Below are 13,377 nucleotides of genomic sequence, written 5' to 3'. Positions count from 1 at the left end.
CCCAGAAAGATATGGTTTAGCAAAGATAGAGGTTTCTCCAGGGCAAAAGGCAGATTTGTTTCCTGACTAGCGTAAAAAAAAGATCCTATCTCCTTCAACAGTAAAGGCTGGGCAAGTTTGGGGTTATAAGATTAGGGGTTTCAACAACTCAATAACAAAAAAACAACCCAATCAAAAAATGGGCATAGGACCTAAACAGACATTTCTCCAAAGAAGACATACAGATGGCCCACAGGCACATGAAAAGATGCTCAACATTGCCAATTTAGAGAAATGCAAATCAAAACTACAATGAGGTATCACCTCACACCGGTCAGAATGGCCATCATTAAAAAGCCTACAAATAATAAATGCTGGAGAGGGTGTGGCGAAAAGGGAACCCTCCTACACTGTTAGTGGGAATCTAAATTGGTGCGGCCACTATGGAAAACAGTATGGAGGTTCCTTAAAAAACTAAAAATAGAACTACCATATGACCTAGCAATCCCACTCCTGGGCATATATCTGGAGAAAACTCTAATTCGAAAAGATACATGCATCCCAGTGTTCACAGCAGCACTATTTACAATAGCCAAGTCATGGAAGCAACATAAATGTCCATTGACAGATGAATGAATAAAGATGTGGTGTATATATATATATAATAGAATATTGTATATATATACAATATATATAATATCAGCCATAAAAAAGAATGAAATAATGCCATTTGCAGCAACATGGATGGACCTAGAGATTATCATACTAGTGAAATAAGTCATACAGAGACAAGTATCATATGATATCAGTTATATGTGGAATCTAAAATATGATACAAATGAACTTATTTACGAAACAGAAACAGACTCACAGACATGGAAAACAAACCTATTGTTACCAAAGGGAAAAGGCAGGGGAGGGATAAATTAGGAGTTTGGGATTAGCACATATAAACTACTATATATAGAATATACAAAAAGGTCCTACTATATAACTCAGGGAAGTATATTTAATATATTGTAATAAACCATAATGGAAAAGAATATGAAAAAGAATATATATGTATAACTGAATCTCTTTGCTGTACCCTAGAAAATAACTCAACATTGTAAATCAACAATACTTCAGTTAAAAAAAAAAGATTAGGGGGTACAGCCCAAGGTTCCTCAGTTGTGACAGGCCCACTGGGTGCACAGCATCTGTTCACCTGGGCCTGCCTCTGAATTGCCCCCATGGGACTTAGAAGCCAAGGAGAACCAGTATTGTCATGACTAATAAAGTATTTTGTGTCTGACCCAGGAGTCTTGTATCTTCTTCCAGCATCTACGAAACCATGGCAGGCTAACCTAGCTTGCAAGCAGGGGAAAGTCTCAGAGCCTTGGCAGTTCCTGACATTGACTCCTACACCTGAGTATTACACATACCAGCACACTGTGCTCCCTCCCGCCTCTCAGTGCTGAGTGGATGCAGCCAGCTCCCTGGAGCTCACCTGTTGGAACCTTCTCACCATTCTGCTGCTTCCCCATCCATCCTGCTGTGATTACTGAATCTAAGCAGTGACTAGAATTGACAGGTGGGAATTAGGAAGATAGCCTTGGCAGATGTCAACTTCAAAAAGACCTGAGACTCTCACATGTGCACCAAACCGAAACACCAGTGCCCTGGAACCACAGCTTGAAAGTGACGTTAGTTGTTTAGGCCACTTTTCACTCAATGTGGCAAACATTTTTGGAACCTCTTGTCATTAACAAGATGGAAGCTCATACTTAAAAAGGAAAGTGAAAGTGACACAATATTCACCTACCTGTAATTTCTTCTCTTTAATCCCAGCCCTGTCCTCTGAAAACACACAGACTAAGATACTACCCCCATGCCTACGGCCCCCAAGTCTTCTCATTCCGGATTAAATATTTTCTGGTCCATTAACCACTTCTCCTTAAGCATAGTGATCAGACCCTTTACGATTCAAGTCATTCTCCTCTGAATATGCTCCATTTTATCCATCTCTTTGTCTAAGTCCTTACAGAAAAGTTATTTGGTCTCTGAATAGGTGATGCCTGCATACAGTACAGAATTCAAAAGATACGAATATGTTTCCTTCCCACTCAACCCCCAGCCACCCACCTCTCTCCTCCAACCCCTATTATTAGTCTCTTGTTCTTTCTTCTAAAGATATCCTCTACAGAGTTGATATTCATTGAATGGGCTGAACACACAGGGTACAACCAGAAGACAGCTTTACATTTTTTTCATTACTACCTTTAAACACAGTGAGCAGAAGTTTGTTTTCTTACTTCTTGCTAGCCTATCCGCTGAAACTCTTTAGGCATTGAAAGGCCTATTCTAGTACGAGATTGAAACTTCAATCTTACATTCAACACAATGCTTCTCTCTTCCTTCCAGCTCAGATGGGACCTTCAGACCAGGGACCAGCAGCGGGGTAGTGGGACATGGTTTGTGACTGCGCTGTGCATACATCTCCTCTCTCTGCTGCTTCTGGTTCCTCTAGGGTAAGGGGTGCAGGGGCGGTTAGAGGGTAAGGGCAGAGTCTTGCTCCAAGAGTGCTGTCCTGATTGGTCTTTGATACCTCTGTGACCACTGGCTATGCATCTATGTAGTCTCAAAGCAGAGTACCTAGTAAACACTCAACAAATAGTAATGAATTTATGAGTAAATGGATGGATAAGCTCAACAAATTAGTAGGTATGTCCAGACTGACAAAAGATCACAAGAAAGACAAACAAAAAATAAGCATTCTGCTTATAGCTCTGCTTACCGCAGCAAGGCCCAGAGAGGAGAAATGATAAACATGTGTGTTCATGTTAAAACTTTGTATCAACAATGGCCTTTTGGAAAATGTACTATGCAGGACTGTATTAACATAATACTAGTGTGGAGGATAGTAGAACTCTGTATTAATATCCCTAGTTCTCAGTTTCAAGTTCTCTCATTTTGCATGTAAATAGTAGATATTTTTAAACCCAAAGCCAGATTTTATGTTTATTCTCACTAAATTTTATCCTTTTAGTTTTCTTTTTCTTTTTTTTTTTTTGCAGTACGCGGGCCTCTCACTGCTGTGGCCTCTCCCACCGTGGAGCACAGGCTCCGGACGCGCAGGCTCAGCGGCCATGGCTCACGGGCCCAGCCGCTCCACGGCATGTGGGATCTTCCCGGACTGGGGCACAAACCCACGTCCCCTGCATCGGCAGGCGGACTCCCAACCACTGCCCCACCAGGGAAGCCCTATCCTTTTAGTTTTGACCTATTGTTTCCCTCTCTTGAAATCTGATACTTACCTATTATCCAATACATAATTGGCCCTCCAAGATTTTTCATCTATAAATATAAGATCACCCATAAGTTTAAGTGAACTACTGAAGATATTGACCAAATTCAAAGCCAGTAGAAATCCTCCTCTAGGTTGACATACATTCACTTTGGGCCTCTCACTGTTGTGGCCTCTCCCGCTGTGGAGCACAGGCTCCGGACGCGCAGGCTCAGCAGCCATGGCTCAACGGGCCCAGCCACTCCGCGGCATGTGGGATCTTCCCGGACCGGGGCACGAACCCGTGTCCCCTGCATCAGCAGGCAGACTCTCAACCACTACACCACCAGGGAAGCCCAATAACACTCTTTACCTCCATATCAGTTAAGATTAAGTTCAGCTACATGAAACAGAAAAATAAATAAGTAAATAAGATAATTTAGTTCTTTCAAACTTAAAGTAAACCGAAAATAGACAGTGCAGAGCTGGTATGGCAACTCTGAAAGATATCAAGGACCAGGGGTTTTCTTTCTTTCATCTCCCTTACATGTGGCTTCTATCTTAAGACCACCTGTGATACTGTGATTTATTAAGAAATATATATTTGGTCACTCAGATGTGACCAAAATATATTCTTCATATATATCTAGTCTTTGTCCACAGTTCTTAACTCACACCTTCTCAGACCCTCTGAATCTCCTAAGTGTTGAGGGTGGCAGAAGTGTCTCTTGGTATGTTAATGAGACGAGTTTTGGACCCTATCTAAGGATGGGAAAGTTCTAATCCTCTAAGCATGTGGAGAACCAACCATGTGATTAGAGGTCTGCCCCCTACCCTCCTGCCCATCAGGGGATGGGAGAGGACATGGAGGTTGAATCGATTGCTGATGGCCAATGAGTTAGTCATTCATGCCTTTGTAATGAAGCTTTTATAAAAACTTAAGAGTAAACAGTTCAGAGAGCTTCTGGGTTGGTGAACACATGGACATTTGGGGAGAGTGGTGGTCCTCGAGAGAACATGGAAGCTCTGTGTCCCTTCCTACATATCTTGCCCTATGCATCTCATCCCTCTAGCTGTTTCTAAGTTATATCCTTTTGCTATAAACTGGTGATCTGTTAAGTAAAATGTTTAAGTTCTGTGAGCAACTCTAGCAAATTAATTGAACCTGAGGAGGGGGTCTTGGGAACCTCTGATTTACAGCTAGTTGATCAGAAGCACAGGTAGAAACCTGGGCTTGCTACTGGTGTCTGAAGTGGGGGAGGGCAGTCTTGTAGGACTGAGCCCTCCGCCTGTGGAATCTGATGCTATCCCCAAGTAGATAGTGTCAGAACTGAGTTGAATTCTTGGACACCCTGCTGATGTTTGAGAATTACTTGTTGGTGGTGTGGAAAATGCCCCCTCCAACACATTGAAATTGGTCTCAGAACACCAAAAGACCATTTAATGGCTCAAGATAACTGCTGGAGCTCCAGCCATTACATCACTAATCCAGACAACAGGGAGGACAAAGGATAGAAGGAAAAGGTATTCCTTCCTTTGAAGGAGTCTTGAGTACATTGGGTTTCTGTTGCTGAGGCAGAAGGAGATAATAGACACTGGGTTGGGCAATTGACACTATTCCCATGTCAGGCGATAAATTTCACTTAACTGGAATGTAGACTAGTTTCTCCAGAAGGACATGAGAGAAATTGTGTTAAATTCCTTGCAGCTTTCATTACTAATAAAAAATGAATTCCTAAAGAGACGTAATCTGCTGGCACGTTTACTGGGGCAACAGCTGTGACAAGATAGATGGAGGGCTCTTTAGCCCGGTTCTATTTCTCATACACACCCTGACTTTAAAAGCCTCACCCCACCCCACCCCCAGGAGCAGAGTTTAGTCACTGGAGCTTGTAGGGTTGTGGCTGCACCAGCCCCACCCTCCTCTCACCTCTGCCCTTTTCAGATCCGCTTGGGTCCTGAGGGAACCCCTGAGAAACAGACTCTTGCTCAACCAGTGGGACTGGACTGGATGGTTAAGTAAGATTTCTGACAGATGCTCATTGCAACTGGCTCAGAATTGATCCTGACTGTTTTTCTTAGGAAAAATCCTTGGAGGCAAAGGCAAAGGGGAGGAGGGGAGGAGCACACTACCGGAAGAAGAGGGTGGAGCTGGTGGGGATACAGTTACTCTGGACTTTTCATCTTAACTCCTCAAACTCAACAGCCAGGAGGTTCATCCCCCATCACCCACAGGGTGAGAAAATTTGGGCCCTTCTCTGAGATCAAGGAACTGGGTGTGCAGAAGGTAAGGCTAGCTGTTTTGCAAACTAATCTGCTAAGATTTCTGAGGATTGGAAGAGTCGTCAGAATTGAGGAAAGTCTATTACAACACTTCTCATGCATCAATGTACACACTGATCACAGGGGATCTTGTTAAAATGCAGATTCTGGTTCAGGGGGTCTGGCTGGGTTGAGACCCAACATTTTGCATTTCCAACAAGTATGATATCCGAGTAAGCTGTAATTGCTGGAGCCTCCATTAGGGTCATGGCCACTGTTGTGGACTAGATGTCTGTGTCCCTCGCCCACCCAAATTCATCTGTTGAAGTCTTAACCACAGGTGTGGCTGTATTTGGAGATGGAGCTGCTAAGGAAGTAATTAAGATGAAATGAATAACTGAATCACTTTGCTGTACACCTGAAACTAACACAACATTGTAAATCAGCTATACTCCAATATAAACTAAAAATTAAAGAAAAAAAAGATGAGTCATAAGGGGGCCCTGATACAATAGGATTAGTGTCCTTTTGAGAAGAGATATCAGAGTTCTCTCTCTCTCTTTCTCCCTCTTTTCCTCTCTCTCCTTCCCACCCCCTCTCCCTCCACTCAATCCCAGAGGAAAGGCCACATGAGAACACGGCAAGAAGGCAGCCATCTACAAGCTAGGAAGAGCGTTCTCACCAGAAACCAACCATGCCAGCACCTTGATCTTGAACTCCCCGCCTCCAGAACTGTGAGGAAATGAATGTGTGTTGTTTCAGCCCCTCAGTCTGTGGTATGTTTTTATGGCAGTCCAAGTAGACGAATACGGCTACTGTGATGTCTGCTCCAGACATTCTGGCCCCATGACGTTTAGGAGTTCTGGAGAATCAGAGACTCCTGTGCTCTAGGACATGACAAGGGACAATCTCAAAGCCCAGGCAGGCTGACTGCTCCCTGTACTATATTTTACCCCACCCTGATGCTTCAATTCACAATTTCATTAGTCAGTGTATATCAACCTTAGCTGCACATTGGAATAATCTAAGAGCTTTAAAAAACTACCCCTGCCTGGGTCCCACCCCCCAGGATGCTGATCTAATTGGTTTGGTGTATGGGCTGGGCATCAGGATTTTTTAAAACTCCCCAATTGATTCATTCTACGGTTGAGAGGCACGGCTTCAAGTAAACAGTTTAGGGCCAAGAAAGGGGTCAATATAAGCCTTAACTCTGTTGAGGGAAAGAATATAGCTCTCTCTATGTGGGTGTGGGTGTGTGAAGGGATTCGCAACAGCAGGAAAGGGTTTGGGAACAAAAGCCTTCACTCCAGAGTTGCAAAGGGAACAGGAACTGGTCAGCCTAATTTCCTGCAAAAGTTCTGATCTGCTACAGAGGCCTGCCCCCTCTGTGATGAAAGGTTAAAGAACTTTCAGAACCAGGCTGTGGAATTTAGTTAGGTGAGAACTAAGTCCCTGATGGGTAATTCCAAAGCTTATTCATCCAGGAAGGCTCCCCAAATGTCAGTGTCAGCCTTCTGATCAATAAAAATCTCCTCTTCCGCTTTCTTGTGGCAGGAGCTCCAATTTCCCCTAGAAGCGCCGAGTTGCACTTACTATTTTAGTAGACAGGGCCTCACAAGGGATAAGGCTTCTACTCTACTTCTCCTTGGAGCTCTCTGAGTTCCCTCTCCTACCCTGAGTCACCAGAGTCAGATGGCCCTCAAAGAGCAATTCTGAACTGAGATACTAAAAGGAAAACAAAAGCAAATGATATGATCTCTTCTTCCTTCATTTATCTGTTTAATTTGTGTTTACATTTACCAATGTTGCACTGTATTGCTCCTACCAAGTCACACTGCACTTCATTGATTTCTGGAATGAAGTTAACTGCTCTGTAGCTGGGCTCATTTTTATCCATAACCTGAGGATAATTCCAACACCCACTGGTGATTCAATCCCCATCTACTTGTGGATTTAAATGATCCTACTTGACAACCTCAGATGCACAGTGCCTGGGTTTGTTGTGCTGGATGAAGCAGTACATCCAGGTAGTAGGCATGTCTAGGAGCTAGATTAAGGATTTAATAGATGCAAACGTCTCTAATTTAGAGGTGCTTTATCTTGTATGTGGTGGGAATAAAAAACTGCATATCCCATACCTGGTAAGAGAAAACACTGAACATATTGTACCCCTTTTAATTCTTACAGCAACCCTATGAGAATAGATATTATTATAATTTCATTTTATAGATGAGGGAACTGAGATTCTAGGACATTCAGTAGTTTCTTTGCCCAAGGTCTTGGCACTATTAGAACTGGGATTTATGGTCTGGCCATTACATTCCACTGCTCCTAGGAAAAGTCTGATTGTCCCCATTTTATGGGGGAAGGAATTAGGCTCTGAGTCTAGATAACCTGCAGGAGGTTTCCAAACAGGAAGTTTATAGCTTGCTCAGCTGCCATACATCTTTCCATTGCCTTTTTTTTTTTCCCCCAAGACAGTCATGAGCCTCATCACTGTTGGAAATGATCTCCATCTCCATCTCATCATTTATGGGATCTGATAGTGCTGATGGGTTGGTTTCTGGAATTTCTAGTCATTATTGGGCTTTAGGATAGAGACTTCTTTTCTTTTATTCCTTCAAAGATCTTTTCAGGAAGTGGTTAAGCAGGCCTGAAATTACATGTGAAATCAGATGACAAATTTTTTTAAAAGCTGTGTTTTTTCTCTCTTTCTCTCTTAGCAACAAAATATAAATGTGAGCACTTTGCCCTTTTCTGAGTTTACAGCACCCTCGCATCAACTTCTGGTGCCAGCTTCACAGTGATTGGTCTTAACACCTGGATGGCTAGAGTTCTACAGTATCTCATCATCATTTCTATTTAAGAACATAATGAAAATGCAGCTGTCTTAAAGTTACACAGCTTAGAACAGGATGGGATCCTTTACCAATATGGAGGCCTCTGTGACCCAGTTCATTGGGAGATCTTAGCTGGGTTTATCCAGTGACTGGGTGGGTTTTGCACTGGCCTCTCTGACAGGTCTTCTCTGGATCATTGTTCTTGTTATCTCTGTGACAAGGTTGGTGAGGGTTAGGCTTGTGGTTTGGATAAAGTAGTTCTGGATTAAGATCAAATCTTGGCCTCATCAGCAATATAATCTGTTCTACGAATGGAAGTAGTTGGTGGAGTCTGACCAAGAGTAGGTGAGGTTGGTACTTACTATTTAACAGACCCCCACTAAGGCTCCAGAGGCCTCAAAATACCTTTCCTTTGTATCACTTTGGCTCATATTGCCCACCTTATGTGGACTGAAATTAACCCAATTACCTATTTTTACACTAGATCTCAGAAGTTCAGCCGCAGGATTTCAATTTTTCTCAAAATACAAAGATGCAGACATTATGCTGAGAGACCTTGAGGAAATGGTCAAGGTTTCTTCTATTAGTACATGTTAGGTCATTAAATTAGGCATCATAACTTTAGACAGTGTTGTGATTTGAATTGTATCCCCCTCCCTGGAAATTATGTTGAAGTCGTAATCCCTGCTACCTGTGACTGTGACCTTATTTGCAAATAGGGTCATTGCCGATGTAATTAAGGTAAGATGAGGTCATACTGGAGTAGATGGGTCCTAATCTAATATGACTGGTGTCCTTACAAGAAGAGGAGAGGAGACACAGACACACAGGGAGAATACCATGGGAGGACAGAGGCAGAGACTGCAGTGATGTGTCTATAAGCCAAGGAATGCCCAGGGTTGCTGGAAACACCAGTAGCTGAGAGAAAGGCATGGAACAGATCTTCTAGAGCCTTCAGAGGGCACAAGGCCCTGCCAATACTTTGATTTCAGATTTCTGGCCTCCAGAACTGTGAAAGAATCAATTTCTGTTGTGTGAATCCACCAGGTTATAGTCATTTAAGGTAATCCTAGGAAATAAATACAGATAGGAAGGAGAGGCTGGCCTTGATGTAGGGGTAGTGAGTTTCCATGGAGCTAGAATGCAGGGTGCCATCTCCCTTGATGGCTGTAGATCAGAGGCAGGAGCTACCAACAGCTCTGTGTAGGTAAAGTTGCAGGCCTGGGGTTCAGTCCTCCAGGGAGACACTCCTGCAAGCCAACCAGAGTTCTGCTAAGGCTCTGGGCGTCACCTTCAGGAGGAGCCTGAGATCCCTGAGCAGAGCCACACAGTTTACAAAGGAACAGGTGCTTGGACGGGTGCCTAAAGAAAGAGAAGATAGCCCAACTCTGTCTAATTTTTTTTTTTTTTTTTTTTTTTTTTTGCGGTACGCGGGCCTCTCACCGTTGTGGCCTCTCCCTTTGCAGAGCACAGGTTCCGGACGCGCAGGCTCAGCGGCCATGGCTCACGGGCCCAGCCGCTCCACGGCACGTGGGATCTTCCGGGACCGGGGCACGAACCCGTGTCCCCTGCATCGGCAGGTGGACTCTCAACCACTGCACCACCAGGGAAGCCCCCAACTTTGTCTACTGCACAATTCAGCCCAGGCCATTTCGCTAACAGGAGACAGAACAGGGCAGCTCTTCTTTTTGCAAAATCTCAGAGTTAATTGACCCAGCGCCTGATTCCTGCCTATTTGATCTTGCACCACTCTCCTTAGGGTTAACTTACATTCTCCATTCTGATTTTTCCATCTCCAGCGTTGCCTATCTCTGTGTTTATGGCCTGCCAGGAAGATGGTCCAGGAAGCCAATTTAGGTGCCTTTTGTCTATTAATTCTACTAGGTATCCAATAAATGTTGGTTAAGAGATTTTTACTTTTCATCCAGTAACAGATGTCCTTTGAAGTGAATGCTATAGTGCATTCTCTGGAATCCCCCAGGACTGAGGCAGTTATTCTTCCGGCTGCTGGGAATGTTGGCTGCTGAGAGCTCACAGGAGAATCCCTCTCCAGGGACTGCCTTTGCCTGAAGCAAACTGTCTTGCTCAAGTTATTTAATGAGTGGTCACTGCAGGCGTACCAAGACTCGCCACCCCTGCCTCAGGTCAGACCGTCTCTGAAGGGTCATCCCAGCTCCAGAGCTCCCCAGAGGATTGGCTGACGCCTTTAATGCAGCTGCATCACTATTTGACTTCTGTCCAGGCCTGCTTCCCTCATCTTCATGCTGGTCTTGTTCCTGAGAGCACTCCCGCCTGAATACCCCAGCACACAAATGTCAGTGTTTTCTCCAGGGAACCTGATCTAAGATATGTCAACCTTTTATACATATATATATATATAATACATACAGAGAGAGAGAGAGAAGAGAAATACATTGACCACACTTACTGGTATCGATATGGAATCTGGAATGCGAATAGCCATAGGCAGGAAAATAGAATGCTACCATGTCTCTGCATTGTCTCTGTCCTCAGCCTAATGGCTGGATCTTTAAGGTTCTACTGCTCTCCAGGGGCTTATGAGTTCTGAGCACAGTGCACCTGCTTAGTAAATATTCATAGAATAGGGTAACAGGTGAGTGTTCATGGAATTCAGCTTGGTCCTGGGATGAGCTAAATAGGTCTTTCAAAGAGTTTTTTTTTTTCTCTTTGTGATGAGAAGAGTCATCTTTGGAGGGTGTATTAGTTCCCTAGGGCTGTTGTAACAGTAACACAAACTGAGTGGCTTAAACAATGGTAATTTATTGTCTTACAGTTCTGAAGGTCAGAAGTCTGAAATCAGAGTGTCAGCAGAGCCCTGATTCCTCTGAAGGCGTTGGGAAAGGATGTGTTCCATGCCTCTCCTTTAGGTTCTGGTGGTTTTGCTGGCAATCCTTGGCATTCCTTGACTGATAGGCACATAACCCTAATCTCTGCCTTCATGTTCCCATAACGTTCCCCCTATGTGTGTGTCAACATGTCCGAATTTCCCATTTATAAGGACACCAGATATTGAATTAGGGGCCTATCCTACCCCAGTACAACCTAACCTTAACTAATTATATCTTCAATGACCCTATTTCCAAATAAGGTCAAATTCTGAGGTACTGGGCATTAGGACTTCAGCATATGAATTTGGGGAGGGATACAATGCAACCGTTTTCTATGGGGGTTCTATTTCTGGTTCTGGGATCCCAGAATTTCCACCATGCCCTGTGTTAGAAATACTGGGGCTGCGGAAGGGCCAAGGGACAGAAAGTGTGACCTGCAGCAGGGGGGTCTTAGTCAGAGGGGGCTGGGTTCTCGTTAGCAGAGGAGTGGAGTGTTGAAAAGCTTCACCTTTGCCACTGAGGCCTGACTGGATTGGGAACAGATTTCATGCGTTTAGCTGGTGGATGCAAGCACATAAAAGAGGTCCCATCCTTTAACTGATGCAGATACTTCACCCTCAAGGAAAGGAGTATAACTCCTCACTCCTTAAGTGTGAGCTGCACGTAGTGATTTCCTTCTAACTTGTACTGTGTGGAAAAAGGAGAAAGAGGAACCTTTCAGTAGAGAAACGTGACAAACACCACCTCAGTCAGGTGATCCAGGTCAGCATCAACAGTGCTAAGCGATGTTGACTGTACATACCAGGACATGACGTGATGAAAATGGAACTTCACCTCTGTGATCTTTCTCCCCCAAACACATAGCCCCAGTCTAATAATGAGAAAGCCATCAGACGTACCCCAACTGAGGGACAAGCTACAGAACACCTGACTGGTACTCCTCAAAACTCAAGATAATACAAAATATGAAAAGCCTGGGTAACTCACAGCCAAAAGAAGCTGAAGGTGAAAGATGATTAAGTGTAATGTGGTGTCCTGGACGGGATCCTGGAACAGAAAAAAACATTAGGTTAAAAACTAGAGAAATATGAGTAAATTATGGACTTTATTTATTATTAATGTATCAATATTGGTTCATTAATTACAACAAATGTACCATACTAATGTAAGAGGTTCATAATAGGGGAAACTGGGTGAGGGGTATATGCAAACTCTATTTTCACAATTTGTCTGTAAAACTTCTAAATAAAACATCTTAATCTCCTAAAATAAAAACGTTTTAGAAACCGAATTTATAAAGTACCATCCTAAACTTCCAGTCAGAAGATAAATAAGTACAAGGAATATAGTGTACAACATAATGACTGTAGTTAATACCGTTATCCATTCCGAATGAAAGTTAAGAGAGTAAATCCTGAGTTCTCATCACAAGGAAAAAATTTGTTTTTCTTTTTTCCTTTTTATTGTATCTGTATGAGATGATGGATGCTAGCTAAATGTACTGTGGTAATCATTTCACAATATATGTAAGTCAAACCATTACGCTTTACACCTTAAACTTATACAGTGATGTATGTTAATTAGCTCTCAATAAAACTGGAGGGAAAAGTACCATCCTTTGATTACGCTCTCTGAGCACTGATAGGTCAATTCTGTGTTGAAAGAATTTACCTTTGCTTTCATTGGGCTTTCTTTTGTCTCTTTTGAGTATATCCTTAATCATATACTAAAGGATAATTGTTGAAAAGGCACCCATGTCTCTGTCACTAGTCTATGTCTCTGAGTTAGTGCTGCCTACATGTTCGAGATTCTCTCATGAGACACGTCTTTGTACGTCTATTCTAATCCAGTCATCCTCAACCTTCCCTTTTCCAAATATTTCTGTAGAATAATTATCCACCTTGGCTACATACGGAGTCACCTGGGAAGGTTTTGCAAATCCTGTTGCCCAGGCCCCAGCCTGCTCCCCAGGTGACCCAATAGGCAGCCCGGCTCGAGAACCACCCCCGGGTGCTACTCTCCCTTGGATGCCATCTGTGTTATAGGTAGCTTACCTGTCCCACGAACTACAATTCCACCTATTCCTACTTTAAAAACTTGGGAAGTTTGCATTTCTAAAACTTTAATAAAGGTTTTCTTTTCTCCTTTTTTCTTAGCAAACAGTTTTGCCTCACAGCTACTC

Source organism: Leucopleurus acutus (assembly GCF_964270905.1).
Source record: "Leucopleurus acutus genome assembly, chromosome: 10".
In the NCBI taxonomy this organism is placed as follows: Eukaryota; Metazoa; Chordata; class Mammalia; order Artiodactyla; family Delphinidae; genus Leucopleurus; species Leucopleurus acutus.
The sequence above is the reverse complement of the archived record's forward strand: the minus strand, read 5'-3'. Positions refer to the sequence as shown.